Below are 8,945 nucleotides of genomic sequence, written 5' to 3' on the forward strand. Positions count from 1 at the left end.
GCGGTCATTCTCTTTTCTTTAACAGATCTTCATTTCAAGTAGTTGTACTCTGGTCTGCTTCTTGTGTTTCTGTTTGCCTTACTAATAACTCTTAATTCGGTTCTGCTGGCTTTTTTATAGCTAGCTTTCATACTGCTAATGGGTTTAGTAGGAGCTGGCTCTGTTTATACTGCTGTTTACTGTCTCTTTGCTGTTTTTTACCCAATTTCCTTTTGAATCCATTGCTTTGCTGAGTTCCCTCCTGCTCCCCCGTGTTGGTGGCAGTGCAGGGACTGTGGTGAAGAGCTTCCATGCTCCCAGCTCCTGCACTTGAGAAATCAAACAGGGCTTATGTGTGATATGGATTTAGGTTCACAGCGTCTGCTGAGTTATTCCAAACCATCTGATGGATCAGGAGTTGTGGAAGCAGGGCATCTTCATCTTCATGGGTTGGAAAATCCCATGCTGTGTCTGTAGCTCTGAGGGGACAGGCTGATGCATGTAATGTGGGAGGGAGGGGTTTCTGTAGGGCCTTTCAGCACTGCAGTACCGTGTGGGTCGATCAAATCCCCGTAGAACATCAAGTTTCGTGCTGAGAGAGATATTAATCTCTGGCTTATCCTATAGTAATGCATTGCCTAGACACTAATACAAATAAACTGGATTGGTATTCATATATTGTCTGTTACTGGGAAGGGAAGTGCTGTTCTGTGTGAGGATTGACTGGAATATGAGCAGGGATTATGTGGTGAGCACAGTGGATTTAGCTGTCCTGCACTGCTCTGACAGCAGATTTTTAATTGTTAATCCTCATTTCTTACTTTAGATCACGTTCAAGTGTTAATTAGCATCTGAAGGGGAAAAAAAAAACAAAACAACAAAAGCACTCAGGTGGGGTTTATTTCATTAGATTTTCTTTGTCGTTGTAATTATGGATTTTGGTAATAATATGGCAAGATTTGGCTACACATGTATGGGTCTTGTATCAAGTATATGGATTTGGTGGTAGTGTTGCTGTTCCCAATGTTCTTAAAGCACCAGGCTACGGCACATGCTCCTGACTGGATGCATGTGGGGCTGTGGTTGTTCCTGCTGTGAAGTTGGTGTCGGAGGCAGCTGAGAGTCTGTTTGCTTCATCAGGGAGCATCACTTCAGGGCATGGAGCTGGGTTCCCTGAGAGGCAGCAGACGCGGTGAAAATCAGATGTTGTCAATCTGCTTGTAATTTTTACAGTTTGTCTTTCAATGCAGATGAAACTAATAAATAGAGGAGGAAATGTAGCTTGGCCCAAAGTTTTGACAAGCAGCAAAAAGCAAATATTTGCACAGATGCGCTGGCTGCTGCCTTCCATTTGGATCCTGGTATGTTAGAAGCATCACGTGCTCAACTGAGTGGTTTGTTGGGCTTGGTCGGGGAGGTCAGTGGGAGAAAGGGATGTGCTGGATGGGCTGCCCTGAGCCCTGGGGCCTTCCGTCCTGAGCTGCACTCCTGCTGTGACCCACTTGACTGCAGTTGGCATGCGTTTTACTTCCATAATTTTTTACAATGAGTTAATATAACTTCGTTTTAGGGCAAATTCTACTTTTTGTATGTGATATTCTGATGTGATATACTTTTTATTTTGCAGAAAATTATGTTTAAACCACCATATACCTGTCAGCGTAACATGCCCTCTGTATTGTTTAACACTGGAATCTGGCCGTGATGTGCGTGTCACTTTACATACTGCTTGTTGCACATTAAAGAAGTCACTCAGCTGTGCTGCCATCAGTGTTCATTAATTCATATGGCACCCCGAGGGAATCGCTTATTTCTGCTATAAAATCAATGAAAACTACTGAAGGTACCGCTGCACAGTGGAGCATCCTCAGTGTGAAGGGCTGAGCCCCATCCCTGGGGGCAGAGAGCACCTTCTGGTTCTGGTTTCCTGTCTCAAGAGGCTGGGAGCCGTCTGATTTGCTATTTTGGAAGGGCCACCCTTCATCATCCCTTTGCTCGTGTTTATTCTTCACCTGATTGAAACAGACCCAACTGGGATCCATGTTTATGTTCTAGGACTGGCTCTTCAATAACATCCCAGCCACGGACAAGTTTAAAATAGCATCACCTCCTCTCAGTGTCGGGAAGAGCTGGGAAGAGTGGGGAGGAGCTGGGCCCAGCTATTCTTAGCAGCAACCTCTTTCCAGCCTATATATGGGAGCTGGAGGCCACACTGCTCCCAGGCGCGTTTATTGCTGCGATGCTGCAGCAATCTGTGCTGGAGGGATCAGGGCCAGGGTGTGGCTCAGACCTGTGAGCTGGCAAACCGTCTCTGCTTGGCCTTGCTCAGGGAGATGCTTTGCCCGCTTTCTATTTAATCTTTGCAGCCATTGGCATCTGCCACGTGGCTGCCCCACAACACGAGGAGGCCCCAGTCCAAGTGAAGCCAACAGCAATATGAGCATGTAAATGGGGTGCAGCAAAAAGAGAATTTCCGTGAAGAGCCCTATGAAAAATTTGTGGTTGCTAAGAAATGTTGAAAGCAGAAAACAATAACGTGGCTGCTGCCAGAGCAATAAGAGCACATCAGTGCTTTGCCTCTCATGCGCAGCGCTTGCTTGTGACAGTAAATTAAGTACTGCAGAGATGGGGATGATTTTCTCCGTGGCCACTGATGCTTCACATCACAGAAATATCAAACGGTGCTGCTGGAGGTGGTTCATTACCCGGTGCAGGGAAGTGGAGCACTCTGCAGTTCCCCCAGCAGTGGGCAATGGCTGCAGGCTCTGTGGTTCTCCCCACGTCTGATGACTGGAGGAGGGCACTGCTTGTCCTCACTTCAGTGCTGGGAGTGAGGTGAGGTGGTTGTGGTGGGGCTTTGGTGTTTGGAAGTGGAGTGGGGCAGTTCTGAAAGCTGCCTTGCTGTGATTAGCCTGAAGCTTGGCTGCTAAGCAGAGTGCAGTGACAATTCCACACGAGTGAAGTTCTATGAATGAACTAAAGAAAACAAGTCAAAATGCATTTCAGCTGTTAGCAAAACAGCATTTCTAATGACTCTCCAAAGCCTTTGGTAATTGAGCTGTGTGTTTGAGAGTGTGCAGTCTTGCACGTACACTGGAGAGGGAGAAGCCCTGGGAACTGTGCAGGAAGGAGCTTGTGGGCTGGGGCCTCTGACCAGAAGCTTGGGATGGACAACATGGGAGCCCCTGAAGGATCCCATAGACCTGTACGCACTGTGAGTGTCATTACAGACCTCTTGGACTGCCATAGCTGTCCCCACAGGAAGCAGAGACAGGACTGGGGGGCCTCTTCTGTGGAGGACATCAGGTTGGTCCAGCATAATTTGTTATTGATAATGTCATTTGATGCTAACACACCTTTACTCACCCACTTTGTAGTGGTTACAAAGCACCCAGCAGTGTTCTCTGATGGGGGGAGGAAAAAAAAAACAAACAAAACAAAAAAACAGCAAAAGGGATTCATGCAGAGGGATGGGGTGTGTGGGGGGGTGATCTTCTGCCCCCAGGGCATTTCTGGCAGGGTGCTTGGAGGGCACGTAGAAATGGAGTGCACTGAGCCTTCTGTTTTCTCCTTTGTTGGTGTTCTTTGTGCTCAGCCCAAGCAGCCCTGTGCTGGGACATCCTACAGCTGCTGCTCCAAGCAAAGCCTCTGCACTGAATGTGGAGCACCCCTGCTTCCTACACTGGTAAGACCTTGAAAAGTAAACTGGTGCAGCTGGGATGTGGAGTGAAGGTGGGAGAGCAAACTGTGCCAGGGCTGCAAGTGAAGCTGTTATGTTAATGAATCAAATTAGCACCTAGGAAAAAATGTTGCGGTAGACAGATTTCAAGGAAATTGGAAGTGGGCTCCGACGTGCTGCTTTGCTCTAATTGTGTGCAGAGATGTCTCGATACAAAACAAAACCATTCAGAAGTGCCCCCTCTGTGTTTTGGTGCAAAGTAACTGGATAAAAAAAATCAATCATCTTATTCACAGCAAGTTTATTTTTACTGATCTTGTGCCTCTCAATTACTTTTTAATGGTCTGCATTGAAAAGAAATTCCTGTATGCACACTTGAGAACATGAAAACACCCAAATGATAGCTTATGATTTAGTTGGATTAAAGTATTATGTATGCAGGTGCAGCACGTTTCAGGTTATTAGTAATCCAATCTATTTTTTACGACATTATGGTGTAATTTTCTGTATAAAACTTCAATATAAGTCTCGAGCTGCATCGGAACATAAACTAAAATGTTCCTGACTCTGTCACTTTTCATGGTCTTTACTTTGATTAATAAATGCAAGCGGAGCTATAACATCCCGCAGTGAGAGGCCATGATCATCCTTCAATCAGAGCGTGTCCCCCCCTGATTTCTGGAACTCTTTGCATCTCAGTGCAGGGGATGAGGAGCAGCTGCAGCACCCCCAGCCTGCAATGGCTGCATGCCCTGCTCCCCATGTCCCCAAATCTGGCACCTGCATTTGGGGTGAATTTTGCTCTCCCCGTGTTGGGCGCCTCATGCAGAAAGCAGCTCCCCATGGCAGGGAAATAACCCACATCACACCAGGTTGTTCTGTTTTATTTCTGAATTATTCTTTACATTGTACAATATATAAAAATACAGAGTACCCCAAAAAAATTCACAGTGTCTAAAGGCAGTGATTACAGTCTAGGTCACCTTTATACTAAAGTACCATCGAGTTCAGTTGCATAGGAAGGGTGATGTGCCTCCACTGCAGAGTCCAGCGACACCTCCAGGTTTTCTGTTTGGGACAAGAGTTCCATTTGCATCTCCCCCCAGACCTGTGCCTTTTGTGCTCCCACCTCCCTCACACACGTGGCCCCATCTCACTCTTCACACACCCTGAAGCCTCTGTGGGAGCGTGGCTGCAGCCTCATGGTATTTGTGTTTCTTGCAATGGGTTGGTTTCAAAACAAAGCAGGATGGGGACTCTGGAAAGCCAAATGCTGCTCCTAAACTGCACACGCACCTCCCATGGCAGGCGTGGGTTTGCAGCTGAGGCAGAGCAAAAGCAGTGGCCCAAAGGGAGGATTTCAGGGCAGAAGGGTTGAGGCTGGATGACCTCACGAGGACCCATTCCCCACAAAGGGGTTTTTGGTTGCTTTTGAATGCAATCGCACAGCACCGAAACCTGTGGGTCTGCTCACCCAGCCCAAACCTGCCCTTGCAGCCTTCTCAGGTTTTCTCCTTACAAGCTGAAAGGGAAGAATCCCCCATATGAGTCCAGTCCCTCAGAAGGGGCACCCAGCCATCGGGTGCTGCCCCTGCACCACAGCCTTGTTTGGAGCCCACTGAAACCAAAAGCCATTGGTTTTCAGGGTTTCTCAACCCTAAATTTTGCATTAAACTTGTGTGTCCCCATAAGGCCAGTCTCATAATGCTGATCAATAACTCAGAAAGCAATTGCTAACTTCTTTAACATGGAAGATGACATTGTTCCAGTTCTAGTAATTTATGCTTTACTCTAATGGTACATTATTTGTTACTCTACTTGCTATTTTAATTTTCTTTGCACAATTACTCCCTACTTATAATTACAAAAACAACAGAGTGATACACATGAGAGATTCAGGAGGCTTATTCAGAAAATATAAGCAGTAACGAGAATCCTTTACTCAGTCATTCTTAACCAGAATGATTTAGGGGAGAATCAGCACTTCTAACTAGAAAAATCAATTTTCTTTTCAATTAAAAAATTATATTTCATTTACCTCAAAAGCATATTTTGTTACCCCCTAATGGAAAGGACACTAGATTTGTACTTTTTTTTTCCTTCAGTTTGTCCCTGTGGTATTTGAATACCAGCACTGCCTTTCTTATTTTAAGTTTCCTCTGCAGGCATTTTGCTATATATATATATATATATAGTGTGTATATATTATAAATATATACTGTACCTATCCACCGATAGATGTATACACTATTACAAAAAAAGAGCAAGTTGTTACACAAACTTTACATTTACATTTTATATATATATTTATATATATATAAAACTCTCCCCCCACTACATTTGGTATAAAGAATAAATCAATCTCAGTGGACAGCAATTTCCTCCCCAGGTGGACTCAGCATCAGATTAACACTGGAGGCATCAAATTATCTGCATCAGATGTAGACTCCGTTCCTGCTCTCTGTTGATTTCAAAAAGCAAACTCTGTTATCTGTTTTTCTACAAGTAAGGCATTAGGAACAGTGGTGGTAGCATACTACACGTTCTTCTCCTACACTAGCTATACAGTTCGCATATTTGGGTGTGGAACATCCCCTGTAGGTGTTTCTGCTGAAAGTTGGGCCGTCAGACTTCCACTGTCTTTTGTCCATTGTGTTTCGTGCGCTCTATGCCTGAATCTTCCCCAGAACCAATGGCTCCAGACCAACCCTGTGACCACCCAGGTCACAGGTGAAAGAAAAGGAGAGCTGGATGGTTTCATTAGGAAGCAGTGCTTCCCAATTAAGTGCATTTCCAGTGTACTTCAAGCTGAAATTAGAACTCTTGAACTCTAGCAGCCAGGAGGAGTCCAACCTGCTACAGATACTGCAGCTCTAGCGATCAAACTGCTGTATTACTTGGACAGCAAGAATGTCATGTATTTGTGTCATTAACCTGCCGCACGTTAGAGAGTTCATAACAAAATGCAACCCTCACATCACATTATCATGATCCTTAAATAACTGCACCCTCGTGCAAAGAGTAATTGAGTAGTAAGTGCTCTCTCTTTCCTCGCTCTCTCCCGGCTTCTGCTTTCTGCTCGAATGGAGCCAACAGACCCTTGCTGTGACTGCCCATTGCATGAAAAGGATTGGGTCCATTTAGAGGGCTGGTAACAAGGAGCATTTCAATGAAGTGATAACCACATGTACCACCCTTAAAGCATCTGCCCTCCAATAGCTGACAAAATATCCACCTTCTGAGCACAATGCCAGTAATGACCCATCTTGGTGAGCTGAACACTTAAGTAACTTCAACTGCTAAGTGAAGAGCTTTCTTTGGGGAAAAAAGCCAAGCATGGAAGAATGCTTAAAGTGAAAGAGAAAAAAAAAACACAAAGGAAAAATGGAAAATGAAAAAAAAATAAATTGCAAGACTTGACTCACTCACATCCCCTAAGCTCCAGCTGCAATTCTGTGATGTGCACAATGACGGCAGAATGCGTCGGTGCTGAAAGGGAAGCTCAAAGGTGGCTCAGATTTCACAACAGTGAGCGTGACTGTGGGAGCCCCATCTTCTTCTGACTCCTCCACTGAGAGCTGAGGAATTCCAGCCAGGCAGTCCAAAGTAAACGCATTCAGCCCCTGGGCCACGTGTTTGTTGGAATGACTTACAGCCAAGATTTCCATTTCCAGTGTTCTGTGGGGAGTAGGCAGTTTGGTTCCCTCTCTTTCACCTGGTGAAGCTGAAACAGAAGCAGGGTGAGCTGCTAAATCAGAACAGCTGCTGGAAATGATAAGCACCACTGACCCTAAAGCATCCTTGAGGCAGTGCAAATAACCCCTCTTCATTACATATATCCTACAGCCTTAAATCACTGCAAACTGAAAGTTAAAAAAAAAAGTAATTTAAAAATGGGGGGGCTACTTTATGCTTGCCTTCCGGTCAAACAATCGTAACACAGGCTTATAGAACCACATTGGCTTTTCCTTGCAGGAAAAGCAATGCACTTGTATGAGCCTTTCTTCATTTCCTCCTGGCTACCTGCATGAAAGAGAACACATGGCCCTGGCCAGACCTCCAACAAGCAACTGCAAAGGAACAGCACTGAGAAATTGTTGGCTTATGGCAAAATCTGAAAGAAAGCAAAAACAAAAAGCTGAGTACACAGCCGAGCTGACAGCCATGTGTGGGCATGGTAGTCATCCGGGTAAGATGCAGACAACAAATCCAAGCTCGGGACTATGTGGAGCTCATGCGTGGTGTACTTTTATCTCATGCTTGGTATTGCAACATTCTAAAATCCTTAGCATCAGGAGTTCGTTATAAATATTTAGAAACACTAAATGATAATAGTTGTGGACTTGTTCACATTGCTAACACATTTGATGTAATTGTACATTAAGCACCAGCAATAAGTTTCCTTTTTGCCAAACAATTATGTCAGACAAACATCTGGCTGTAGACAACATGGCTTCTGCATTAAACTAATACAGTTCTCATAGACACAGTCACACACGTACACAAAATTACATTTCAAGGCTGGATATATTGTTTAATGACGCTACTGCCCCAATTCACTTCAATAGCTGCAACAGCAGTTGTTTGTTGGGTTGGTTTTGTTCAGAAAAATTAAGGAAATATTGGCAAACAATGCACATTACTCAGCTGTGTTACTATTTCATAGAGTACTGACTGGAAGACGCTATAAGAATGTGCAGCAGACTTTCTGGGTCACGTCAGACTATGGAACCATTCCTTACAAAACACTCTCCCCTTCAAAATCAGAATTATTCACTCTTTGAAAAGTAAACAAACTAAAAACCAACAATAAAAGAAGAGTAAAAATTAGGCAAAGCATAGTGATTTCCCACAAAGAAGAACACGGCCTCCAATGTTGTCTTCTCTTGCGGACACAATCAGGATCAAAGCTAGAACAAAAAGAGTTAACACTGTGTCAGAAACAAAATGAAAGAATGAAAGAAAAAAAGCCTATGGCTCTTGTGTGGCAATCATCTTTTTTTTTTTTCCAGTGATATAAACATCTTTGTTTGCTAGGCACTCCAAGTTCATGTCTCAGATGTTATTCCAACATTTACTTTCCTCAGTATCTCACTGCCAGTATAATTTTCTTTGAATTAAGACTGGAAACATTCTAGAAAGCTTCTTTGGGTAATGCACTTTATTTGTGTGTTGTTTCTCACCAGCTCAATTGCATATTACCAAAGAAGGCGGTGGAGATTATTTCCTGCAGTATGAAAAGATTCTGTTGAAGATACAGGAACGTTGCCCTAGAAAGTTACTTTTT

This window comes from Meleagris gallopavo, chromosome 7, assembly GCF_000146605.3.
Source record: "Meleagris gallopavo isolate NT-WF06-2002-E0010 breed Aviagen turkey brand Nicholas breeding stock chromosome 7, Turkey_5.1, whole genome shotgun sequence".
Taxonomy (NCBI): domain Eukaryota; kingdom Metazoa; phylum Chordata; class Aves; order Galliformes; family Phasianidae; genus Meleagris; species Meleagris gallopavo.